A 27,961-nucleotide genomic window follows, 5' to 3' on the forward strand; every position below is an offset into this window, starting at 1 on the left:
GCAGACAAAGCTCTGCAGATTTTCCCCTAATAAACACAGTACAGATCTATCAGAGTCACATTCAGCGGCACGTCAGGGCAAAGAAAAACCACCAGTCCATTCCAAATATGAAACAGCTCTCCGGGCAGGAATATAAGAAATGGCACCATCCTGAAATGTGAAGCCAAGCAGGACGCCCGCCACTGGAAGACAGATGATTGGCTGTCGGGATCTCTCTAAGACTTGCTGATCATCACTCGGAGCACGCAGACTCTCTCTCGGGCCCCCCGGGGGATTGTGAGAACTCAGTCTACAAAGCGAGGGAAGGAGAGAGCAGTGAGAGTGAAGAGGAGGTCATTAGTAGCTGTAAAAATGAGGGCAGCACATATAACCATCTACAATCCCCAGCTACAAGACTATTCATGGTGTTCTTAATTATAACATTGTATATACATATTTTCTATTCACATTTCACAGTTCCAGGATGTGTGGTGGTGTTCATTATCCAGTGTTTGATCAACATACCCCTTGTTCAAATATGTATTTAAGCTACCATGGTCACATAAGAGGGCACAGTAATGAGCTTGTTCTATCAGAGCAGGGCAAGTGGCACCTTTTGTTGCTACAAAAATAAAACCATGTATGGTTCGGAGATGGTGGCCCTTAACAAAAGGACAGGAGACGGAGCTGGAGGTGGCAGACTGAGACACTTTGGACATGTGCAGAGGAGGGAGAGTGGAGACTGGACAAAGGAAGTTGAAGATGGAGCTGCCAGGCAGGAGGAAAAGAGGAAGACCTCAGAGACGATTCATGGGTGTCATGAGGGTTGGTGTTACAGAGGGAGATGCCAAGGATAAGGTGAGATGGAGGCTGATGGAGCCGCTGTGACAATCCATAAAGGGAGGATGTGAGAGAAGAAGAATTCTGATGGCAGAATACAGTTTAACACGTCTGGCACATGTTATATGTCCAAACATCAATTTTTTCACATAGGCAGAAAGAGTTATATCGTTTAAGAAGAGACCAAATTTAGTGGTGATAGTATTGTTCTAGTATGATGACACCATGTCATAACTTATTACCATAATTACTCTCATATTGAACTGGAAATCATAGTTTTTATATCCTCTCATCTTCACTGCACATAAAGCAACACAATCACACTTCCAGCAAAGAGAAAACTTGTGCAAACATGCAACCTCCGCACAAAAAGGCCAAGTCAAGACTCTTGACCACTGCTGGTGAGTAAGCTTGCAGAAAGTGTGAGGAGAAAAAAAAGGAATTCATATTTGTGCAAGTTTATTTCAGTCACTGTATTCAATATTTATAATAACGTCTTTGCATCACCCCTTTTGTGCCTTTACTGTACAGAATGACTTTCCACTCTGCAGTCTGCAAAAGGGGAAACAAGTGGTGGTGAGTCATCTTTCAAATCGCTGCATAGAGCAGGCGTACCGTGGGGCTCGGTTTGAAGAGGGAGAGGTAAATTCAAGACATTTTATATTCTACTGGCCGTGGCTTTAAATTAAAAGAACATATGCACTGGCCTGCTGCAGAGGAATGCATTCAACCAACATACTGATGTGGAAAATTGGGTTGGTAGGGATTAAATGTGTCGTTTCACACTATTGGTCAAAATGTAATTTCGGTTACTGCTCCGCCCATGAAAAGTGACAAATTGAAATGCACTCTGTGCCCAAACAACAGGATTTAAAGAGGGGAGTGCATTTGTTTGTCATTTTTGGGTGTAACATGTTCAAAGGTTGAGTAACTGGACTAATCTTATTTTTTGTTGTTTATTCACAGTTTTCCTTAAAACGCATTTACTCAGCTGCATCATTTTAAATGTAAATTTAAATCCATTCCTTTTCCAGTGAGACCTCACAAAACTGCTCGGGCCAAAGTTGGAACAACTGACATCGGGTGGGAGTGGGCCTCCAAAATGTATTGAAAGGTGGGTTGGTTGTCACTGTGGGAACACTGCTTACACGCTGGCTCGGCAGTGGTGGAAAACAGATAACTGTGATGCCAGAAAGTGCATCTCTGGGGTTTAGCAGTAGTGGTATAGGTACTGATGTTTGATATGTGAGATGTAGATATTGTGGATATGATAATAGCTGTTGGAGAAGCAGCAGTAGGCCCCCTGATAGTCTACATGAGCTTTTCCAAAATAGAACAGAAGCAGATAAGATTACTAATCTCAGTAATAGCAGAAATGGCTTTTCTGTCCCCATGGAGACGGATGGGGGTCAGTTAGCCGCTGTCCCGGTGAGATCCCAAACAACAAAAATGGCTGAGATGAAGGGAGCATGGCACTCCTCGGAGAACACGCTGTTTTTTCCAGCTGAGGAAGAAGAATTTTAAAGTGTCCCTCAGTTGTTGTTTTTTTGTTCTCACATTTACAGCTCCACCAGACATACTCTTTTTTCCCCCCCACTGTACGAGGCAAGACAAATGAAATTAACGAGCGCAGTGGGATAAATAGTGTCAAGATTGTGTCTCAAGTGTTGGACAGGTGTTTATGTGGTTTCCCCTTGTAGACGGAGACATGCTTCAGCTAATTTCAAATTGCTTTGAGTGATGAATTGAGCTCTGAATGTATACTGCCAGAACATGAATTGCCAACAGCTGTGAAGCAATTTAATATCGTGGAAATTAAAGACTAACCGATATAAAAGCTCTTAGAATCCTGTGGCGCTAATGTGGGAATGCGGTGAGTCAGAGGGGAATATTGTTCCCATAAAGAATTCAAGGACTCAATTATGCCTTTCAGATGCAGCTACCTCTACACCTCACTCATTCCGAGGGCACAAAGAAAAGGAAAGCAAGTAGAAAAGATGGAAAGTAATAGGAAGACAGCGTTACAAGGAGAGCTTGTAATAAATCATGAATAAAGAGAGGCAGAGCATGAAAGACAGGTTTTGGTGGTTGCAGAAATTTGTTTGTAATATTCTTTGACCTGGAATTAATCAGCGGGCGCTGTCATTAATTTTGATGGACAGTAGCGCATTGCACCGTCTCCATTGTTAGCTCAGGCCTGCAACCACCTCAATTACTGCTTGCTCAATCCAGCCGTGTCCATTTCATATGTCCTGAGCTTTTGTTATTCAGAGGAACATTTGATTTAGTGCCACGTTCAATTTTAACAGGGCAAACACTAAAAGTCACAATTACAAACACACTGCTGTCGTGAATCCTCTTTCGCTAAATTTGTTTTTGGCTTGCGGAGGTCAGTTTCATTTTGCCACTCAAAGGACACGGTATCTACATGCACAAGCCCTGAAGCCCTGATAATACTCAATAGAAATTACATTGATAGTGTTTTCCCATGCACAAAGGGATTTCTGTGAACACTCTATACACTTTGTTATGGTACCATATCAGCCCAAATAGAGCAACTTGCTTTCAGACTGCTGGTTTAGATGGGGTGGCCTAGTAGATTGGGAGGCCCTTGTCCAGTGGAACAAGCTCCCAGTTTGGCTTTGGGAGACAGGCACTGTCTCTACTTTTAAGATGAGGTTTAAAGTTTTCATTTTTGATAAAGCTTATATTTATGGCTGCACAAGATGACCCTGATCCATCCCTTAGATGTGCTGTAATAGGTCTAGGCTTCCTATGATGCAATGAGTTTTTCCTTTTCACTCACCATGTGTTTATACACCATTCGGCATTTAATCATTAATTATTATTAAATTGTGCATTTTGACCTGTCTCCCTCCCCTCACCCCCAGTGCATCGCAGCAGATGGATGCCCCTCCTCTGGTTCTATCAGAGGGTCCTTCCTGTTAAAGGGAGTCTTTGCTTTCCAGTATCTCAAAGCACTTTCTCTTTACTGTTTGTAGGGTCTTTAGCTCACAATATAAAGCTCCTCAAGATGACCATTGGTGTGATTTGGTGGGATATAAATAAAATTTAATTCAACTGCTGCTTTGATATGAAGAGGATTTTAGGAGGCGGATAGTCAAATATGCTTCCAATCCAGGAACAGATCCATTAATATCTCTTATGTTATCTGCAGTATTTGCCCAAAGAGCAGGGCTGATGAAGTTTGAACCAACTTGAGCATTTGAACACCCAAGCACTTTTGTGTTCGAAATACACCCGCTGCACTGCACAGTACTGAAGCTGCAGAGTGGAAGAGGCTGCCTGTTCCAATGCATTTTTTTGCCACAGCAATTTGCATAATTCTGAATAATGTTCCAAAAAAGTTTGCTTGGCAGAATAATGTGATTTGGCATTATTTATAAAGAAAATAGACTTTCTTTTGATACAGTCCCCATCAAATCATTCCATGTAATTATTAGCATAATATGGGAAGTCTTTAGTGAAATGCAGGGCAGCGCACAGCCAAGAATATGAGATTAAAGTTTCCAATAATTAATGGAACATGGGTTTAATATTTGCATGTGTTAAAATGCAGCAGATACATTATTTAGTTCATAATTATTATAAATTATGCATTAAATTAAAAAGTAAATGTAAATAAATACATTTGTTATGGTTCTTGATGTAAAAAAAATTAAAGAGTGGTTATAAATACTCTGATAATACTTATACTTAAAGTGTCGTTCCAACACTTTATTTTTAGAATTAGAGTGTCCAAACAGCTGAAAGCATTTTCCAGGTTTGCTGAGAATAATCGTTAGCTCTGGCCTGTCACTGAATTTAAAAATAGCCTCTAAAACACAAGAATCACAACTGACTTCTGTCATTTATGTCCAGAAGCAAGTTTGTCAAAGAATCACATTCTCTAACATGGTTTGTCACGTTTTTGACTGATTATACAAACAGCAGTGCTGAATGCTGTCCCAGTCAGTCCTCTAACATGGTGTGAATGGAAAATAAAGCTGAGTTCTTCTTTCACAGCCCCATTGGTGATAACTGCACAGCGTCTCCTCTCGGCTTAACTGTTTATCCTAGATAGATCAGCCTAAGTATTTGCACACACTCCTGGTTTATCTCACTTGTGCCATTGTGCATCCCGAAACGAATGAAAGCGTATGCTCGCACTAGCTAAAATGTCCAGTGAAACGAGTGCAGATGGGTGCAGTGTGGCACTAAGTCAAAGCAGAGGACAGAATAGCCACAAAGGAGACACAAGTAATCCGAGTGGAGAAATGTCACTTTGGCTCTCGTCACCTTTTGCATTGATTGGATGGAAACATAATTAAAGAAGACAGCTGTGCAATCAATAACAAATCCCTACATTCAGCCGCGGGCAGGACTGCGGACCAACCTCTCAGCATCATCTCTCTTTGTCAGTCACACACACACACACACACACACACACACACACACACACACACACACACACACACCTCTTGGTGATGGACTTGGGAGTAGTGATTCGGAGCGTGACCAAACGTGTCATGCAGCAGCAGCAGACATTATGTAAGAGAGTCATCCCTGCCTGGCTTACTCTTTCTCTCTCTCTCCCCCCTCCTCTCCCTCTTACTCATTGGCTTTCACCTCCAAAGGGTGGGAGTGAGGACTCAGCAAAAACAGCCAGAAAACACCCATGAACAGCTCATGTTGGATCTCAAAGCCTCCCACGTGCTCTCATCACCTCATGCTTTCATATGCTGTCGTGGCTCATATCAACACCTTGGCCAATTGGCTGAATCACAGTGTGAAAACTACAGGGAAGGAGAGGAGCTTGCCAGGAAGAAGGCACAACAGACATGTTGTGTAAAAACCGCAATGTTGAACCTGTGAGATTGCAAGTATTTATAAGTGTGACTTTTATTTTAGACTCGTTTTTTTTGACATTTTGAGAAAATTAACTAAACTGAAAAGGTCTTTTATTTATTTATTTATTTATTATTTGTCCCAAAATGCACATGCACACAACATACAAAAGATCAATAAGCAATAACAACATAAATCATAAAGAAAGAACAGAGAGTGGGTAGGTAATGCACAAAGACTAATAAGATGCTATCATCTTCACACCACTAACCCTGCTACAGGAAGAGCCATGCTAGTGACTCTCTGGAGCCACAAACAGCAGTGCTTAGGCTTAAAAGCTCTAGTCAGCATCTTAAATAGTACTGCACTGGTGTTACACGTGTCTACATGTTGTAGCTGTCTGCCCCCGCTCAAAGGCGGTGTCAAAAAAATGTCAGCCAAAAACATAAGCTTCCCTTGATTATGTTTGTGCTGCTGTTGGTCTTTTCGCTGAGATTTTTTTTTGTCATGAAAAATGCAGAAATTATAATGAACAAAGAATTACTTTAAAAAGTAGTGAAAACTGAGTGTCATTAAGGTATTGTTTGTTTCTTCTTCCTCTCCTTCCTCTTTGGTTGTGCCCTTTCCTTTCCATATCAACATTCCAGCTAATCAGCATTTGGCTTCTTTAAGGACTCCATACAAGGGTACTCAGCCTCTGCATGAAGGTGCCACCATGACAGTGCAATAGCCTGTAGATGCCTGTAGTTCTTCATGCTATAGCTGTGTAGTGTCACTAGAGGGCAGTTTATTTTTTTAAATTTATTTTTGTTTTCTTGTTTGTTGGTTTGTTTTTATTTTGTTTTATTTTACGAGTTGGTTATTAGATGCTGCTCCAGCCAGCCAGAGAATCCCTCGCCGCCCTGCCCTCTCCTCCCTGCGCACCTCGCAAACGGAGGGCGCCCTTACTCCCAGCAAATGGGTGATAGAAAACCGATCGGTGCCTATGCCATTCCCAATATGCGCTGGCATGATGTCGGGGCAGCATGAGTACGAGCAATTTTTTATTTTTTATTTTTTTGGCCGATGCCTGTGATGCCGCCCCCCACCACGATGCCGCCCCGGGCAATCGCCCGTATCAAAAACCGCTACTGTCTACTGCTCAAATTACATTTCCCTTCATGATGCTATTTAAGGGATCTAAGACCTCATGGTAACACTAGAGTGAAAGTCAGGAGATTGTTAAATTCATTATTTCTGTGTGTGCCATGGACATCTATACCAAGTTTCAGTTGTTTAGGTATTTTTGAAACTGAGAAATAGACTTTACCATGCCCAGAGCCATTGTTATTTTTTAAACCTTTAACTGAAATGTGAAGGTTTTAAGGATTATCAGGTCAGTGCTCAATGCTGCTGCTGTATCGCCTGATACCCCAAAAAATGCTGATAATTTTTTTTTTGCAAAATCCCAAAATATGCAATTTGTTCAAATCCATTGTGAGACTTTATTCATTTAGCCCGTGTTTTAGCCACCGGTTAACATACTGGACAGGCAAAACTGGAATCAGCACTCAGTTGGTGTGCCTTGTGCTTACACAAGCTTACTGCAATACAACCATCTCAGCATGCAAAGTGGGACAGAATATTTATTTTTTAATGCATTAAAGAACTAACGTATTAAATATCCAGCAGTGGAGGGGGCTGTATGTGAGAAGCACAGCTGAACTTGTGCAGATTTCCTTGGTTCCTTATTTTTTTGCTAAAACATGTAAGAAGATCTGATTTATTTTTATTTTTTTTTACCCAAATCTGCTTGTTGGCTTGTCTTGGATAGGTAAATGAAATCCCAGGCTATAATTCTGAGAGCAAGTCGCATTGGGTTCCCTTATCAATGTGTTTGTGGAGTCTACTGTACATCTGGGGTCCCCCCTGGGGTAAACAGTGGCTCTATAAGCTCCTTTAGCAGGAGATAATTCCATGAGTAGATTAGTTGGAGGTTTGAGGCCGGTTACACCCTCTGTCCTGCCTGTGTGCCCAACGGTCACTCATACTGTGGAATCAAAAACACTAAATCCCCGCTAGATCTAGGCTACAATGTCAGAGAGTGACAGTCGGATCCCCACCCCCGAGAACCGACACAGACACACTACTCAGAGACACAAATACACACTGAGATACGCTGATAAACACTGTTCCTACTGTAAGCTTTGTTGATAGCCAATATTTCATGGATACAACTTCTTCTGTCAGCTTTATGAACAGACTATGCAGGATCTCTTGGTTTGGGAGCAGCGCTGCAGAGTCCCACAGTCCGACAGTAAAATCTAACTTTGAAGAAAGCAGGAACTTAAAGGACTTGTGTGGTAAATTGTCCTCTTTTAGTCTTTTACTCTTATTAACAGGGTCTATTCAGCTTTATCTGTGTGTTCTCTTCCCTGACATTAGCCAAGGTCTAAATAATTAATGTATTGTAGGAGGTATCTTTTCATCTTTTCACTTGATGCATTTCTTTTGTGACCATCCTTTTTCACTCTGGCAGACTACTGCACACTATGTGCTTTTGGGAAGAATTCAAATCTTTTAAGTAGATTTATTTGATTATTATTTATTAAATTTTTTTTTTTTTTTTTTTTTTTTAGAAAATTCCAAGCAGTTAATATTGAAATCATTGTCGAAGGTATAGAATGGACAATTGAAAAAAAAAAACAAACTTTTTGGAAGGATTGTGCAGAAATGAGTTCTGAGATAACGTTAGCAAAAGATTTGTTAATTTATTACATTTGAACTGACCTAAATATTGGATTAAAATATAAAATGTTGAACAAAGTTTCTTTAACCTCTGGACTGGTTGCTTCACCTCCCAGAGGTTTCTTCCTGTTAAAGGGGAGTTTCGCCTTCCCACTGTCACCAAACGCTTGCTCAGAGGGGGTCATCTGATTGTTTTCTCTGTATGTTTTAGGGTCTGTACATTACAGTATAAATCATCATGAAGCACTGTAGCTGTGCCTGCGTGTGTATCAACACAAATGTAAATGTTAATTTAGTTAACTATTAAATAATTAGCTACACCAGAGTCATGTAATGTGTCAAAAATGTGTACACTTTTTTTTCTATGGAGAAACAGTTTTTTTTGCGTGTCAAAATTGTTACAAAAAACCAAATAGTTTGTTTTGTTTGTGTTTTCTTGTTTCTTGGTTAACATGCAACAGCCATTCCCCATACTGGGAACACTATTTCCAACCATATGCAGTGCTATATAGCAGCCTCAGCACCAGGAAGACAATCCTTACCAACATCAGCATCTTGCAGCGCTGCAGATAATGAAAACAGCTGCTGATGTGCTGAAGCTCCCTGTTGTTATAGCGATTGCACTTTTAACAGTATTAAAAACAAACTGCGATTCAGCTCTTGCAGCAGCTACAATTGAACATTTCTGTAGACATCTAGCTGTTGTGACTATTCTATAAACCCCGATTCTCTTGTCCCCATGATAGAACAGAGAAAACCCGACTCATAGTGGTCAAAACATTTTATATTTCTTTTTATTCAATCATCTTCCAGAAGAGAGAGACCCCTGCACCGCCCAAACGCCAGTTGCAGGATCTCTAACATTAGAATCTCAACATGTGTCTTATATGGTGTTATTTCTGTACTGCAGACGTCACACAGTTTCGATACCAACATTCCTTATATGGCAAAGTTCCTCTTTTCTGTGTCTTATTTATTAATATGCCTGTGCACTAAAACTTCCTGTGCAGCTTGCAAGAACTTCCCCTTTCTAAGGTCTGTTGCCAGGGCAACCTGTCTAAACTTAATCTCACCCTGTCCGTTCCCCATATTCTGCAAAGTATATTTGCAATTTCTATTTAAATTTCTAATTTATAACTAAGTAAATGAGGGACATTTAAGAGGAGAAGGAATTGTACTAAACTTTCTCTGCAGATTTGAAAACTTTGTGCCTCTGAAAAGAAATTCAGTTGACGGGTTTGAGGGCAATTGTATATTACAAACTGTAAGTAATAAGAGATAAGAAAAAAGTGTGTGTGTGTGTGTGTGTGTGTGTGTGTGTGTGTGTGTGTGTGTGTGTGTGTGTGTGTGTGTGTTTCTTTAACCCCAATCTTAAGCTTGTTATATCCTCCCCTTGTGTCATTTATACTAATAATTATTGGACTCTTTCAGCCATGGTGGAAATTATGTAAAAGTCACAATAGGCAGGTCAATTTACTTTTTAGTCCAGGCTATCAGCTGGGTGCTAAGAGCGGGCCACAAGTAAACAGGTAAGCAATTTCTACTGGCATTTTTATGATCTTACATACATCAACTTTATTCTGGAACGCTTGCTATTTGGCATACATGGCATATTTGTGCATTTTAAACTCACTTATGTAATAGAGTTGCTCACTCTAATCTTTCATACATGTAGAGGCCTGCAATTATAAATGCCCCGCCCCCTCTCCAAAAAAGTATTTTAAACCTCTCAAGATCTCATTACAAATGGAAACATATAAGCTTGTGCCTATTTTCATTATTTATATGCATCCATCCAGCCATTAGCTATACTCGCTTACCCTTTGGAGGGTTAGAAATGTCATTATACATTCATGAAGATAATCTGACTTTCAAATTGAAAGCAGAAATACAGCTACACACATCTGACATGGAGAGACAATCTAGTGGTGTGATACAGCCCCAATGCTCCCTCGCAGCTTGTGTTAAGCACAGTGTCCTTTCCAGTAAATCTGAGCACGGTGTGAGAGCAAGAGGAGAGTTGGTGGGCCGGGGCTGATAACATGTTGTGATTGGGTAATGGGCCTAATGTCCCATGCAGTGCTTATCCTGCCTCCCAGATGGATGATGAACTGGTGATGGGGGGGGATGCGTGGGTGGGAATGGGCTTCCTTTCCCCAGGGACTAAGAGAGGAGGAAAAACACTTGGATACTGTCTTGTTCATGAGGGCAGGAGAGAGGCATTGATGGAGATGCGATTTGTACAACGTTTAAAAGAAAAGTTTTTCAATAGAGCCGAAAACCCTCCGTGCTTTTCAAATGTGAGCAAAAATATGCCGTTGTGGAGGGCATTCTGTTTAGGCATTCTTACTCTGAGAATGAGTTGCTCATATTTCCACATATTGATTGAACTGTCACAGACCACAAATAGTTGAAATGACCCCTTTAAGAGTGAGAATTATTCTCCAATCAGGCCAACCATAAATAGACTCCCGCAGAGCCCCAGCGGAAAGCAGATTTGCGTGATTGCCCATGCACAGAGCCAAAACATTCAACAAGTACAAGAATTCTTTCTGAGTTTTGGTCCAGGAGGCATGGCGCCAGTGACTTGCTCCCTCTAAGGCCCAAGTCTATCATCTGCTGGGGATTTTGCTCCCTCGCCCAGAATTCAAACAAATCTGAGTGAATGAAAGGTGATAGTGGAAAGAGGGCAGAAGAGAGAGCAAAACAAGGACATGCCGGCACGCCTATTGTAAAAAGGTTTGAAGAATCTTGAACAAGTGTGTTAGAGCTTTGAGAATTCTGCACACACAAGAAGGTGCAGTTAAAAGCAAGGAGAGAGAGCAAGCGCAGAGGACTGAGTAGAAGTCAAAAGGAAGATGAAAGGGGTTTTCTTCTATCCCTCCATTGACCCTGGGGCTCGATTGATAGCTGTCACCTGCTGAGATGGGTATCCACCTAAAGGGCCACAGCTAAATGCATGACTACCGATGTGTGTGTGTGTGTGCGTGCCTGGGACAGGATGTGTTTGAATCTATTCAAAGAAAGCTAGATGAGTCGAGTGAGAGAGACATTCAAATTCACTGCACAACACTATAAACATGCATTATGTGACTATGCATGGGCAAAAACAGGCAGCTGTTCCAGCTTCTAACATGGTAGGGAAAAGAAGCCCACACTTTACTTCAGGCATTCAAGGAAAGTGCCTCTCAGGAGCTGATACTGCTAGTAAATGGAAAGACTGCCTTCACGCTTATGTGTGTGCTTGTGGAGGCGGTTGTGTGTGTGCGTCCGTATGAGCAGGAAAGAGCATTTAGCTACAGAATTAACTGCACATCGATGCACCTGGAGGCTTCTTAGTTTCTACTTTCACAGCTGGACAGAGGACGTGGTGAGTCCTTATGTGTCTAATGAAAACAGCAAAATCTGCAGACACACAAAGAGAGAAGCACATTGCCTCGCGCTACATCTACACACAGTTTTAGAGAATCTGCTCGACTATCAAAAGTGTTTTGCTGGAAAAAACATTCACATGGTGGAAGTTAATTAGGTTGCTTTATTCACTGAATTGTCTCTGCTTCTTTGCAGTTAATTGCTGATTTCGTTAGATAACTGTGTCTAAAGCCTTTGATGGAATAAGTTCTGCAAGACACTCCAACCCTGAAACATTGGAATTAAGCGTGAAAAGTACACAGTGTTAAACTGTTTTTCTCCGGCAAGTTTCACTATTATGCTTCCTTTTCTGCACAGGTACCAGTTGTGTTTGAATTGAATTCACTGTTGTAGATCAAGACGTGGCCCGTGGCTTTATTCCCAACTGGTTTGATCAGTATTTGCTTGACCCATAATTTGTTTGAATTTAGTGGCCTGTTTCACTTATACGTCTTAAATTAACAATGACTGTGTAAAAGATTTTAAAAAAAGATGACAAATGTATCAAAATATCACCTGACTTTGCAGTCGTTGCAGCTTTAGTGTCTTTCAGCTCATTGTTTTGGTTACCTTTTGTTAGCCTTGTTTCTATTGGTTGCAGGTTGCTACTTAAGCATATAATCACTGATTAACAGAATACACAATCTCTACTCACCAGCCAGCAGACAGATGAACCATTAGTGGAGCACTTCTTCTTAAGAGTCAGATTTTCCTCAGAGGTAAGTGTAGATAAAAACAGAAATGAGAAGGTATAAATATTGGAGTTTCAAATACAAACATAATCAAAGAGAGCTATATGAGTCAGCTGATGAATGAGATCAATGTACTGTGACCTGGGGGACGTTCCGTCTGCATCTGATTAATTACGTATATAACATTTCTAACAATGTTAGAATTGTTACAGCCATTAATCAAATGGCTGTAATGCAAATGCAATGTAGTTATGCAATGTAATGTGAAAAATATTAATGAAAAGTACTATCCAATTCCAAGTGCATTTTTCCTTAGCTTTAGCATCTTTTAGCCAATCATTTTGTTCTTTGTGCACCTCAAATTTACTGCAAATTGGTTTTCCTTTCACAACATTCAGCTTGGTGTCCAGCTGCAGCAGCATGCAGTTTTATGCAGGAAAATGCTGATAATCAGTCGGCACAGAGAGAAACTGAGCACCTGTCTGGTAGTAAAACACTTAAAGTGGGGAAAATAATTATTTGACACCCCTCCCCCACTGAATTTGTAGGTTTGCTCTCTTCCAAAGAAAGGAACAGTCTCTAATTCTTATTGTAGTTTCATTTTAATGGAGAGAGACAAAATATCGACCAAAAATCCAGAAAGACCACATTACATTAAAGTTATGTTTTGCTTGGGGATCACATATTTCCTTTGCCTAATGACCTGCAAATCAATGTATAACTTGGGGGAGGAATCATTGTTAGCAAGCACAGCGGTCAGACATTTCTTGTAGTTGGTCACCAGGTTCATTCATTTCATTTATTTATTCATTTTCAGGCACAACAAATACCTATACTGAACATAAAATACACAAAACAAAAAACAAAACTTGCCTGAAAAAGGAGTGGGACGAAGAAAACTTATTAAATCCCACCCCTATACTCACTCATCAACAAAAAAAAAAAACAATAAACTTCCCGCAGCTACGCCCATCATTGCATACAGACCCATCAACAGCCCCGGGCAGATACAAGCATCTAAGCGGCAGCTCGCAACCAACAATTAGAGCCTTCATAACTGAATACAGAATATATAAATTATAAATTTACAGAACTCTTTAAATCTAAATCTACATTTCTTGGCTGCTCCAGCTTCCTCCACCTTTCCTATAGGATTGAACCACTGAAATAAGCTTTACATTGTCATGTTAGAAAACCCATCCATGACCCATTTTCAGTGTTCTGGCTGAGAAAAGGAGTTTCTCATCCAAGATTTTAGAGTACATGGCCTCTTCCTCTGGTCCCTCGGTGCAGTGAAGTCATCCTATACCTTTAGCAGAAAAACAGCCCGACAGCATGTTTCCACCTCCATCCTTGACTGTGACAATGGTGTTCTTTGGGTCATACACAGTATTTCTCTTACTCTAAAAACAGCGGGTTGAGATGAAGCCAAAGAGCTCAGTTTTGGTTTCATGTGACCACAGCACTTTTTCCAAAGCCTTCTCTGAATTATTTGGAAAGCTGAAGACTTGTACATGCAAGAATGCATGCAATGCAGAATGCGAACGACTGATCGTCCTTTGATATGTCTTTCAGTTCTGAATAATTACACCAACAGGTGTCACCTTGTTACGAAACTTGTGACTGATGGTCTAGTTGCCCATTCCAGCCTTGTGGAGGTCTGTCCTTTGACAGCTCTTTGGTCTTGCCCACAGTGGTGGAGAAGCTGGACAGGTGTGCTTTAAATGCATAATGAGTTGAGATCAGGAGTATCTGTAATTGATTGACTGTAATTTGTGTGCCACGTGGATACTGGATATGAAAATGGTCAGTGTTTGCTGAACGTAGACAATCACTAGCCACTTCATTAGACACACCTTGCTATTACCAGATTGAACCTGACATGGTCCAGGCAGGCCTGATTTTCTTGCCCTCTATTGCTCTCATCCTCTCTCTGTACTCTCAGGTGGAGTATTGGGCTGGTGCTGCTGTGGGCTCTGTCCACAGACAGTCTGGTGGATTCTTCACCTATTCTCGCCTCATTTAAGATCATGCCATGGTGTGGTCTTCTGCTGTTGTAGCTGCTTCAAGATTCAATGTGTTGTGCATTCAAAGATGCTCTTCTGCATACCTTGGTTCTAACTTAATAGTTCTTTGAAGTATTTGAGCTTCTCTTTGTTTCTGTCAGATCAAAGCAATCAGGCCATCCTCCTCATCCGCATCTATAAGACATTTTCACCCAGCACATCAACAGTTTCTGGTACCAACAACCATGCAACGTTCAAAGTTACTTAAATCACCTTTCTTCCCCAGAGATATATCACCAGGTAGTTGTACTAAGTAGTATACAATATGTTCAAGTATATTTCTGTGTATTTGAATCTTTTTATGCCATTCAAATAAACAAAGGATGAGTTTCGTTCCCCGCTGTGCTGGATTTTCCCTCACCGTCACTCTCACGGGTAGAAAACTCACTTTAAACCTGAGAATAAAAGTGAAATGGGAGCAACGCATGCGGATATTTTATGTACTGTTACACTGCATTCTGTTTTATTTAATTTTGATCTTTTTGCTTTGTTTCCTTTATCAAACCCTTGAGGTTTTCCCTATTTCCTCCTCTTCCCTTACTACACATCTCTCCTTTCTGTGAGGATGCTGAAGCTTCATGTCCGTTTCCTGATGCACAAAACACTCTTGAAGGTCCCCACCCCCCACCCCACAAACAATTCAGCTCTAATGGAAATCTTCAATATTGCATGTAGAAGCCCTCTGGGTGCTGTTGATGGCGTGTAGTTAGAGATTGGTATACAGGAGAGATGGTCAGCTGGAGGAAAGGCAGAAGCTTGCTAAAGTGCAAATAAATGAAAAAACAAGTTGGAAAAGGGGTAAACGTGTGTGTGTGTGTGTGTGTGTGTGTGTGTGTGTGTGTGTGTGTGTGTGTGTGTGTGTGTGTGTGTGTGTTATATGTGTACATTTATATCTAAATCCATAATTAAAGCCAGCATGACAGGAAGAATAGATGTGACAAGAATGAAATATTTTTGTGAAGCCAGCATGAAAATCTAATAACTGCAGATTAATTTTTAAAAACAAATCCACAAATTAAAAAATAAATAAAATGAACAAACGATGAGCTTTCAATGGCCTTTGTAAAAAAGACTTCACATGCACGGATGGGGCAACAACAAGTGAGCTCCATCCATGTCAAACTCGTTTCTATTTCTTAAAAAAAATAGAAACAAATCACCAAAAAGTGTGACGATTGTTGTTTTTCTCCTTCATAAATATTTTGGATCCTTTGCACAAACAGTCATGTGGTATTCATCCAGTCATATTTAATTCATCCCTCTGTAAGTTTTTCAACTGTAAGCCGGTCCTTTGCATGAAAAGCCTTTAGCTCTGTGAATGTGGCCTTGTTTTTCTTTTACAGTCCACGTCCAGCAGGTGAAAGCAACAGCCGGAGGGAATCCTGTTTACTCCCGCTCTATCGCTCTGAAACTGGCTGCATACGGATGCGACTGGATTATGCACAGTATCTTTTTCACACAGCTCTGAGCGACGAAAGACAGGAATAGAGATCTTTGGCATGAAAGGACTTTATCTTTGTTTGTGGCTCTGCAAAGAAGCCGAGTGTACCGCTGTGTTGTTTTGTGGCCTCACCCTTGAAGCTACACAGTCATCTTAAATCCCTGAGAATGGAGACGTCTCAGGTGATGCGATGCGAGCCTTAAATAATATGTCACTTTTTAGATGGAAAGGTTAAATAGGATTTGGTGACCCTTGAACTCTAAGTTTGTGCAACCGCAGTGCCTATTGGCTGGGCTCTCTCAAGCTGTGACAGCAGACCTTGGGCACGCAGCAGAGCTCTTAACCGCTCCCCGATAAACACTCACAGCTCTTGCTCTTTTGCCAGTTCATCTGCCTCTCTTCCCTTTTATCCACCTCTTCCGGACTCTCTCACATCTTTCCATTTATCCCCCCTGGCCCTCCCCTTGACAACCTCTGGCCTCATTATGGGAAAGCTTCAGTGTGCACAATGGTGCATTCTCACAAACAGCAGTGGAGTCTAAGCATCAAAGTGCATCATAATAGAGAGAGACAAAACAGGAAAATGAGAGTGGGTGAATAAGAGTGTGAGAGAGAGAGGTCTGAGGCACTGGGGCTGCTTCAGTGCAACAAGCCCTAGGGAGAGACCTATTTCCTCCCATTAACGACTATTTGCTGTGATCCAATATTTGAAAGGTACTGCAGGAAAAACACATCTACTATAATTCAGCTCAGCTTTCTGGTAAAAATGTCTTTTACAGTGTTTTAAAGCAAAACACAACAAGTTAAAGGCAATATTACTCAGGAGCTTGTGTTTGAAGTAAAAAGAGCCATACGAGGGTTTGGTACACATGGAGAATGCATTTGGCTTGGAGACATAAAATTTGCCTTTCTACACACTGACTGTGAACAACGGGCCTTGGTCTTGCATGTTTTTGCATAACTGTGAGGGCCTTGGAGCTGAAGCACCTGAATAAAATTCAGCACTTATTCATTTTATGTGTGCTGAAATGAGCGTTGCAATCTAATCTCAAAACCGCTTTATTTTAGGAGACATTTTAATGCCTTAGTTGAGTGATGCTCTCCAATGTGCACCAGGGCAGTGAGAATTAGCAGCTCTAAGTGATTTGCTGGTCATTTTACATTCCTATGGCTGCAAATTGGGTGGTGATCAAAAGATAAGACAGTGTGAGCAAATGGCAGAAATGAGCTTTTCATGTAATGTGAGAAGGGCTCCGACTAGAGCCCCTACTCCTAAACACTGAAGGGAGGAGACTCTGGGAAAGGGTAAGTCTGGGCATCCCTGCTTTTTGACTGCTTCCCTCACAACGTAGATCATCACAGCATAGTTTAAATCGTATTTATTTAATAAAAATACAGGAGCAGTGTGTGAAAAAGTGATTACACCTCATTAATCGGTAGCTTGTACCACCTGTAGCAGCAATAACTTCAAGTAATTGTATTGTTTTTGATTTTATCAGTCTCTCACATCATTGTGGAGGAATTTTGGACCACTCTTCTTTACAAAGTTACTTCAGTTATAAAAGCCAATAAAGCTCCAATAAGGTCCCAGCAGAGCATTTCAATCAGGTTGAGGTCTGGACTGACAGCACCTTGATTCTTTTCTTTTTCAGCTATTCTGTTAGAGATTTGCTGCTGTGCGTTGCCCTGCTCCACATCTCAATTTCAGGTCAAGTTTTAGCTGTCAGATACATCCACCTCAAGAATACTTTGGTATTCATGGTCGACTCAATTGCTGCAAAGTGCTCAAGCAAGCCCAAAAGCTCAGCCCTCCACCACCGTGCTTCACAGCTGGTATGAGGTGTTTGCGCTCATATGCCGGGTTTTGTTGCACTGTGTATTATAATATTTCTCACTGTAGAATGATGGACTTCAGATCGTTTGGAAATGGCTTTATAGGCCTTTCCAGACAGATAGGCAGCAACAAGTGCTTCCTAAAGAGCTTTTTGCTTTTATGCTAACACACACCTAAATCCTAAAGACCAGCAAACTGCCAAACCTTGGTTTTATAGCGGTGCTCACACTTGCTGATGATCTTTTAATCATTTGATTATCAGTACTTGGCTCTTACTCTGCTACTACTGCTGCCCTCCTGATTCCCATGGAAGAAGAAAGCACGTACTCAGTTTTTCATACACTGCTTTGTATGAAAGAAGTCAGGATGGTGAACCTGATAAGGACCTGATCATTTTTTCTTATTAGGTCCTAATTTGAATAACCTTGAAATTGAAAGAGAGCACAGGTTTTTTTTTTCTTCATGTGACTATAGGTGCGTTTGCTGGAATAGGCAACTTCGGTCCAGTAAGCATGTGGAAAGGTGTGACAGTAAAAAAGTAGCATAACAATGCTAATATTCTCAAAAGAACATCTTTCCAGTGTTAGCAGGCAACAAGATACTAACAGCACCATCTTATTTTTGTGTGTTAGCTTATAATTGTTAATCAGCATTAAACCCATTTTCATTACACTGGAAGTTGGTCATAAACCAAGTTTAGCAATTATCACATGTACCATTTTAAAGATTATATGCTTGTCATATGTAACAGATTTCATGACAATCCATTAAGCAGCTGCTGAGATATTTCAGTCTGATGGATTTACTGACTTTGATATCCTTTCAACGATGCTAGCATGCTGAAAATCAGTGCTTTGTGATACAGGAGAATAAACCGACCATGTTGTTGAAATGTGTAACTACTTTTTTTTTTCTTTTTTCGCCTAACCGTTCAAAGATTATAAGCATGAATTATCCCTGAGAGATGCTGAACTAGGAATACTGGACTGACCAGTTGTCTTAGCTCAGCACATCAGCCCTGCGGAAACTCAAAAAAATGCAGCAAGGCAGAAAGAAAGACATACATATGGAAATGCTGCGTACTAAATCTCCCTCTGTATTCATTAGATAGTGTTTCAAACCATCTGAGAGATGCCAAAGCTTTTCTTACATTTTTCTGTAATTAGCTGATTACTTCAATTCTGGGATGCGCTCGACTTCTTATTTATTGACAGAATAACTTTACATTGTCTAACACACTGTCTACTCAGCCATCAGCACAGCCACAGAGGTACGAAAGGCAAGCATCCAGACGAGGGGGTTGGCCTGCCAGTCATCCACACAGACATCTAGCCAGACAGGCAGACTTCCATTATGTTTTGGGCCGCGAGTGCTGATTGCTTGCCGCCGCTGCCTATGTCAGGATTAGCCATTGTGGCCAGAGCAGAGTGGATGGGCTCGGAGCCTGAGATGATGCTAAAAACCCTCTCTGTAAGTAACAAGGGGCTGGAGTGTATTCACTGTGGACCGAATAAACATTTACCCAAGATATGCACCAACATCTTTGCTGGCACGTAACCCCACAGGCAAGCAATGGAAATCTCACACATTCAAAATGAAATTAAACATTACATTAACCCACGCACACACACACACACACACACACACGCACACACACGCGCACACACACACATGCACATGCACACACACACACACATGCACATGCACACACACACATGCACATGCACACACACACACGCACACACGCACACAAACAAAGTGAAACATTACATTGGAAAACAAACAGGCTGCTTTTTCTCATCCCTCCTCCCCCATCCGCCCTTATTTTTTCTCTTTCCCCAGAAAAGTGGCAGGCAGGCAGGCAGGCAGTAGGGCTGGACTCACACCCCGTCAGAGTGGTCAGCAGTAAAAGGATTAGCTGGGAGAGAGAGCGTGACGACAGGCCAGTTTTCTGCCGTGCTCTGTCATTGTTGAAAAACATTACACACTCAAAATGGAGCAGCAAGCCAAGCTGCTGTCGACTTAATTACTCCAAGAGCACTTTGTGGCTGTGGCACATTTTAATAATTTCTTCCCCTTCTCACCCCACTCTTTCTGCCCACTGGCTTGGGAGAAAAAAAACCCCCAACATCCAATGCCGGAGCTCATGTACCAACTCCTGATTTAACCACTGCACCCCTTTAGCTCCACGTGATTTGTTTCTCTTCCCTTTGTTTGCCTTCTGCTGCAAATTTGTTGCTCCGTCAAACAGTGGGTTGTATGGGTGAGGTATGCAGACATAGAAATGTATTACAGCAGGAATAAAAACAAAACAAAACACCACATTAAAAACAGAGAGAAGGTTCATACTTGAATGCGACAGGCAAGCCCACCTTTACTTACTCACACACCAGACCCATTAGAAATCCCTTGGAGCAGCCAGATTTTCCCTTTAAAAAAATAATGCATTTTTTATTTCAGGAACAAGCTCAAACCCAGAGCAGTCCTACTTCTCTTTACTACACACCATGATGCACTTTTCCCCAATGCATGTCAAGTTCAATTAGCTCCAAGATCAAATATTATGACGCGCAAACTGTTGCGCTGGCAGCTGCACACAGACCTCCCCCCATGGTTGGGTGCTTTCTACACTTAACTTTCTCAGCAGCATCACTCAAGGCCATAGGACTTGACTCTATGAATTATGCATAGGCTCATATTCAGCTACAGAATATAAGCTAAAACTGTCATGAGCATCTGTGACCAATGAGGATCTGGAGTGGTTATAGAGCACTTCATAGTCCCAAAGGGTGAGGGGTCAAAAGATTCAAGTGCAGGTACATTGTATTGCCAGTAAATGTTAGTGATAGGCAAGATGCAAGTCCTCAGGGAGGAGGAGGGGGAGGAGGAGGAGGAAAGAAGATTTTAGGGTGAGGAGTGTTGACAGCCCTGCAGAAAAGGAAACAAAGGACAAGTAAAGAAGGAAAGTTCTGCACAGGGAGGAATAATAGGAGGAGACAAAGACAGAGAACATTAGTGACGTTAAAGGAGGGGCAGAGAGTCTTTAGCACAGTCACGCAAGTAGGAATTAAAATGTCAACTCAAAAACACCAGGGGGTGTGTGCACAGCGTAGGACAGAATCACGACTCTATCTCTGTGCGGCTGGATCAAACGTACCGCGTATATGCACGAGCACACATGCAGAGGGTTGTCAGGCTATGTTAGCTGTCCAGCGCCTCATTCGGATCATGCAGATAGACTACATATACGCTCATTAGCCCTCAAGAACTGATATGGCTGCAAATCTTTTAACATGATGTGATGTTCTTTCAAAAAAGCGCAGACTTTTCCACTTTGCTTTCTCATTTATTTCTTGTGGTGGTATTAAATTGCAGTTACAGATCGCCGTGCAACAGTTTCCCACTGAAACTGATCGAAATGAATTTCGTCTGGCCAAGGTTTGGCGTCTTGAGTATTAAATGGCTGAGGGAACACAACCCCCCCCCCCCCCCCCCCCCTTTCCCATAAGGCAGCACAGCGGGGCACATATGGTAAGGTAGATTTATCTCATTCTAAGAAGTGCATTTATCTACTTTAGAAGTCTCTCTGGATGAGATAAATGATAGCACCTGCGGCCACCAGGGAAATTAAATAGATTATTTTCTTAGTGCACCACCATACAGATGGCACAGGAGCCTCAACTTCCAATTCTGTATTCATGCAATCGAGTAGTGGATTACAAGATTGATTTTCTTTTTCTTCTTTTTTTTTTGCCTTTGCTTAACACGGTCCAGCTACCATGTGTCAGAGCTTATACAGTGACAGTGCAGGCACCATGAGTACAACCATGCACTATAAGCTTGCCTGCAACACTCAAACGCTATGCTGTATTTATTCCACTGCTTTCCCCCACTTTTTCATATCTGTCCCTTTGGCGTTAGATCGTGGCAGAGTCACGCACCAGTTCCAGCAACAGACTTAACAGGTTCACAGGGCCAAAGAAAAATGTGTGAAAAAGCAGGTGAGTGGCAAGAAGCCTTGAGAGTGTGAGGTGCAAATTAGGCCGAAGGGAGCACAGATTGTCGAACTGCACAAACAGCCAAATGTGAAGATCTGAAATCAAGCGCTCAAAAATTACATTTGTGAGTAAGTGACTTACAGGCTGCAGCAATATTAATAAATGCATACACTGGCTCTCTCACTCACTCTCTCTCACACACACACACACACACACACACACACACACACACACACACACACACACACACGTACAGAGGATTGAGTGAAGTGGAACTACAAACCAGACCAAAGAGGAATGAAAACAGATGCAAACCTCTAAGAAACATGCGTTTTACCATCGTCAGCTTCCTCAGACCAGTTTAAATATTTTTGCCAAGATTAATATTATGTGCACTGATTTGCTCATTTGGGGTAAAAACAGCTTGGAAACGCAAAACTGACGAGGAAGTAAGCAATGAGTGATTAGAGATGACAGTCTGAGACTGGCACAATTATTGGCTGTTTGGTTGACACATGCACGATAATTGATCAGAAAACAGAAAAAAGAGAGCGGGTTCTTCTACATTTCCCTCTTGTCCTTGAATTTAAAACACACATTCACGTAATAGATGTTTGCTGCGGGAATTATTAAAGTGCCACTGCTATAATTTGTGCGTCATCTCCCTGTGCGTCACTACACAAGGAACCTGCCGTTTATATGCTGGTATTAAGTGTCATTGTTTTGCTAAGAGTCGCACCTGACACTCATCTGACAGTCTAGTGGTTCAGGGAATCACTAGACGGATTGTGCAGTTTGTGTTTGGCATAAAAATGTGTACTGTGGCTAGATCCTTAGATAAATAACTACCACATTCGACAAAGCTTGTTTAATGTGTGTGTGTGTGTGTGTGTGTATTGTGCTCAAATAATATGTTTGGCATTAGCGTTAGTGGCTTCAGTAAAATGAGTTCCCTGGATGCTCTTAATGCCTTTTTTAATATTATTGAATTCAGCTCTTGCCATAATATTCTGCTGCCAACTGCAGTATTATTTTTGGAGTCTTTTGCGAATGCAACTAGTCTAAACTGCACGTCTCATTTTTAGGTGTAACGTCTGTGGGTAAGGTGTACAGAACCACCTTTTAAGCTTCCACATTCATATTTCCTTTGGCCTGCTTGAAACTACTATTTGGAGACTTGAATCTGATTGCCACACAGGTCATTGCGGTTTGTGTTATCAGGTGGGGAGTAGTGGGAAAACATCTCTGATTGTTCACAGTCATGACACCATTCTCAGAATGTTCTTACTTAGGTCACACAGCAGGTGGGAAAGTGTTGTAGTGAAGTGCTGTGAATCACAGATCGAGGTTTGACTTGGTGTGAAACCAACTGGGAATGGTGTCAGTGTAAGTTGTTGGTTCAGGTTACCTACTCAGACGGCACAAATGCCTCTGCACTTAAAACACTCTATCTGATCAGACATGTCTGCAAAGACCACATTAAATGTGAAACTCCACCAGCCAGTCTTTTTTAGGATTTGCATTGTATGTGTAGCCTGTTTCTCGTGGAATTAAATTCTACTGTTTGGTCAAAGCCGCTGGCATCAGAAAATTACACACACAGTGTCCTTGATCATTTGTGCTGACACAGTAGGGCCAGGTAATAGTGAGACAGGTTAGGGGTTAGGTGTTGAAAGAATTCTCATTCCCAATTAGTAACATAAACACACAGGATAAGCATCTTGTTTCAACATGCAGGGTCAAACCAACCCTTTCCCTAAACCTAGTGAAACAATTTTTGGTGCAACAACATACAAAAAAAGAACAAAAAAGAGAGAAAGAAATCGAGTTGAAACAAGGAAAAAAAGTGGGAAAAAAAAAAACATAGATCACAAACAGGACGTGAACCACGGTCTCCAGTGAACCCGTGACCTTCTCCAACCTCATTATACAGACTTTTTCACTCTTCAAAAGAAGGCTGTTATCGCTCTGCATCTAAAAATGCAAAATGCTATAGCCACTGCATCAAGGCACTGATGCAGAAGGGCACCCAGTGCACATCGCTGAGACGCCAGCAGGTTGTAAGCACTTCCCCACTGTCTTCTTTCATCATGTCACATTAAAAAACATTTCATGTTATAAAAATTATCATATATGAACACAATGGATGTATCGAATAAAGCTAAAAGCAAGCATCACTATGAGTTTAATATGGAAGAAGAATGTTGAAAAGACAAATATCACATTAAGGAAGAGTCTTCTTTGTTGCCAGCTGTGCTAATTATTTCATCTTTCTTCACACTTGGATTCAAGTCAACCTACATTAAGTAAACATTAACATTGTTCTGTTGTCATTCCAACTTAGTGAACTTTGTTTAAACCCAGAGAAATCTATGAAAATATTCAATAAAAAAGTCCACTTGTACTCATGCCACCATACAGTACAGTGCATATAATATTATTAGACACAACAGTAATGCTTAACGCTCTCACCCTCTTAATAGTTTTGGTCTAATTGTTTTGGACCTTGACAGCCTTGAAAGCATTGATCTAGCCCACATTTAAATTTGCAGGTAGCTTCAGCACTGGCAGGTGACTCATTAAATCTTAAGTTAGCGTCTCGACCACTCTGGAACAATCTGGCAGCCACCAGTCAGTAGGGAAAAACCTGCTAAAAACCACACCCTGCTACCACAGCTGACTTTTCTGCAAACATTTGCAAAATACTAGTGAAGCTATGAAAAGCACAAGCCAAACCTATTCCTTCAAAGTTAAAATTGTGCCTATTGAAATGCAACTTTTACTTGGAAGGTGCATTTTGTCAAGTTTCAGTCCATCTCATAGACTAAATGGCGAGCATTTGGTGGCTTTCATGCAAACTACAGGCAACCCCAGGAATCTGCTAACACCAAAAAAAACTATTGCAGCGAGGTTTTTTGTGCAGCACCATCTTTGCGACTGACTAGCCTGCAGTCTCCAACAACTGCAGGCTAGTCAAGCTCCTTTGACCACTTTTCAACTGGTTGTAGAATAAATATTTTCCCTTGTGACCAACCAGGCTTGTGTGAACAAGGTCTTCTTTGACAATTCTTACTTTCATTATAATGAACCTATATAATATTACATAAGTACTAATATTACTGAGTACTGTGACTACATTATTAGCACAGTAACTCATAAATGAACATGATGTCTGCCTGAATTATGCAAATTCTCATTTGCAACTACTATGACTGACTTGACAAAACTCTTTGTTTTGTTCTCATTTGATGTTGTGATCCCAGGCAGGAAGAAAAATATAATAATTCATTCTATTGTTAGTATAGCAAAACAATGCAAACAAGCAGGTGCTTATTCTTGGCTTCTATTATAACAATTCAGAAAAATTCAGAATAAACTACAGAAGTCATGCTTTCTTCTATATGTTTTCCAAAGACAATAATAGAATTCCACTTTCCCACACTGGTTTTGATGTTATTAATGAGGAAAAAGATTTCACGACATATTTTCCCCAAATGTTCATTTTTTTCTGACTTTTAGAGCAGTGTGTATGTCTGTGTCACTATGGCTTCGTGTGCTACATTTGTACTGCAGTGCCTGCTTTTACTGCTGTTTTCATATGGATGGTACATGGACGTTCATATGTTTACATACAACATGCGTGTTTTTTTCGTCAGTATTTCAGTGTTTTTGCCCTGTTGGAGTGCTCTCTTCAACTCGGCACCACTATCATTTAGCCTGTATGCTTTCTTTGAAGTAAACCTCAAAGACCAGCATCAAAGCTTCATTTCTTACAAGAGAGCATGTTGCCTCCTCATGTGAGGAAAATATCAATAAGACTCTTCCCCTGCTATTATGATTTAATGGCTATGTTATTGAATGAGTGGAGTTGAAGAATTTATAATTAGCTTTCCTGGGGAAAATCATTACAATTTGATTAGCTCAACCCTAGTGTTTTACTGCAGTGCATATTTTGCATACTAAGTAGATTGTGTATTTGAAAAGGTTGTGTGTCGTGGTGTGTGTGTATGCAGGGTGGGGGTTAGGGTAAGGTGCAGTTGTGTGCACCAAGTTGTTGCGTTTGGGTTTTTGGATTTAAGCCTAGATCTGTGCACAAAACCAAAGCTGTCTGTGTGTGTGTGTGTGTGTGTTAGAAAATATGAACAAATAAAGTTGTTTTGCACAGATTTATTGTTAGTGTGCTGCTTTTTAAAACAAAATGTTGCACTAAAACCCCATTTAAAGGTTGCGATGTGTATAATGTCTGAATGTGGTCTTGCGAAATAAAATGTTGTGCAAGTATTCCTTCGTCTGCTCTCATCAACTCTAAATACGTGAGGTGAAGCCACGAGAATTAAATAAATAGTGTGCAAATAATTCTTTTCCATCTGTCCTTACCTGCTGGATTCTTTTATTATTTGACTGTGAAAATCTAGTTAAATACCACTGGTACTCCTGAGTAACTCAAAGTAATGTCAAACAAACCCATGAGAAGAAGTAGAGTAGTGTGAAGAGAATAAAAAGTTTAGTACTTATCATGTGAAAACGCAGTTTTACCATGTTACCATGTTTACCATGGAGCCATTCCAGGCATAAAAACTGAGTCTTCATTACTCCCATTCTGTGAGAGAAGCTCACCTGTCAGTTGGGCAGTGATGTGTCAGGACTGCTGGATGGTGTCGACAGCCTCTGTAACGTAGCTTCCACTGGACTGTGTCACTTACCATCCCAGCGGAATATAAGTGAGAGAGAGAGAGCTAATTGGCTGAAAAATGAAGTGAAAACAAAAGGAGGAGTCTGGATCATTTAAAGAAGTAAGAAACCCCCCCCCACACACGACTGAACCAACTCGTATTAGCTTAGTTTGAATCATCAAAGTATGATGAGGTAAAAATGAGGTAAAAAATACACTTCTGCAAGTTTGTGAATGGCAACCTGACACTGGATGCAAGTGTTATGCTGGGTGATTTTGGGGATTGACGGGTTCTACTTGCACCTCCTTCTCACAGCATGGTGAGTCTGAGCCACCATGCTGTGAAAGCTGCCACTTCCCTGACTGTCTCTCACTGCCTGAAGAGATCAAACCCAAGCAGATATGCAGATGGATGTCACTGCCCAGTGAGCGCTCCAGTAGACCTGTTGGAAATAAATTACTGTGTGATGATGATACACTGTTGGATACTAACTAATCTCAAATCAGACTCAAATCAAAGGGGGAAAACTGATCCTACTGTCTATAACAGATGATATGCGTATGACTGAAAGTATATCAAAGCATGTGATCAAGCTGCTATTCAATATTTTATCCAATATTTATTTATTTTTCTGTGTTGTGGCTATTTTTTATGTACAGTGAGAGAAATGATTACTTCATCCCCAGCAGAATTTATAAGATTGCTCACTTCCAAAGAAATGAACAGTCTCTATGGTAGTTTCATTTTAACGAGAGAGACAATATCAATCACAAATTCTGAAAGAATACATTACATAAAAGTTACAAATTGCAGGTCACTGAATGAAAAAAGTAATTGATCCTCAAGCAAAGCATGGCTTAGTGCGTGGTTTGCAAGCTACTCTTTGCATAAACTCTAAATCCTTTAGGTTTCTTGGCTGCCGCTTGCTAACTCAAAGCTTCTGCTCCCTCCACAGATTTCAAGGTATGAGCATCTCAAACTAACTAGGCTACTTCATGACATTAATGTGCTTCTTTTTTAGCCACTTCTGTGTTGCTTTGGTATGTTTTGGCTCAGTGTCATGCTGGAAGACCCAACCATGACCCATTTTCTGTGTTTTGGCTGACAGAAGGAGCTTTTGGTCCAAGATTTTACAGTACATGGCCTCTTCCACTGGTCCCTCAATGTGGTGAAGTTGTCCTGTACCCTTAGCAGAAAAACGGCCCCAAAGCATAACGTTTCCTGTTGATTGTTCCAGCTGCCATCAGATCAATAACAAGCTCCTCCTATGTAGTTTTGAGCTGAACCGCCACCTTTCTCATGATCTTTCTTACCTCATGAAGCAAGATCTTGCACAGTACTCCAGACCAAGGGTGATTGGTGGTCATTTTATATTTCTTCCATTTCTGAACGAACGCAAGTTTGCTGCCGATGGTCTTGTAGTCCATTCCAGCCTTGTGCAGGTCTACAGTC

General features: G+C 41.1%; 1 long non-coding RNA gene across 1 annotated transcript; it reads right to left on the reverse strand.

The window, feature by feature from the left end:
- LOC147312258 (uncharacterized) lies at window positions 1-27,961 on the reverse strand. Its single transcript, XR_015124996.1, has 3 exons — window positions 27,823-27,961; window positions 26,454-26,580; window positions 1-289 (listed from the first exon to the last, which is right to left on the reverse strand). It is a non-coding gene; the product is annotated as an uncharacterized LOC147312258 (long non-coding RNA).

Source organism: Aulonocara sp. 'chitande type north' Nkhata Bay, linkage group LG15, assembly GCF_057382095.1.
Source record: "Aulonocara sp. 'chitande type north' Nkhata Bay isolate Kocher_YH1m ecotype deep benthic linkage group LG15, A_spYH_male_GT1.1, whole genome shotgun sequence".
Classification (NCBI taxonomy): domain Eukaryota; kingdom Metazoa; phylum Chordata; class Actinopteri; order Cichliformes; family Cichlidae; genus Aulonocara; species Aulonocara sp. 'chitande type north' Nkhata Bay.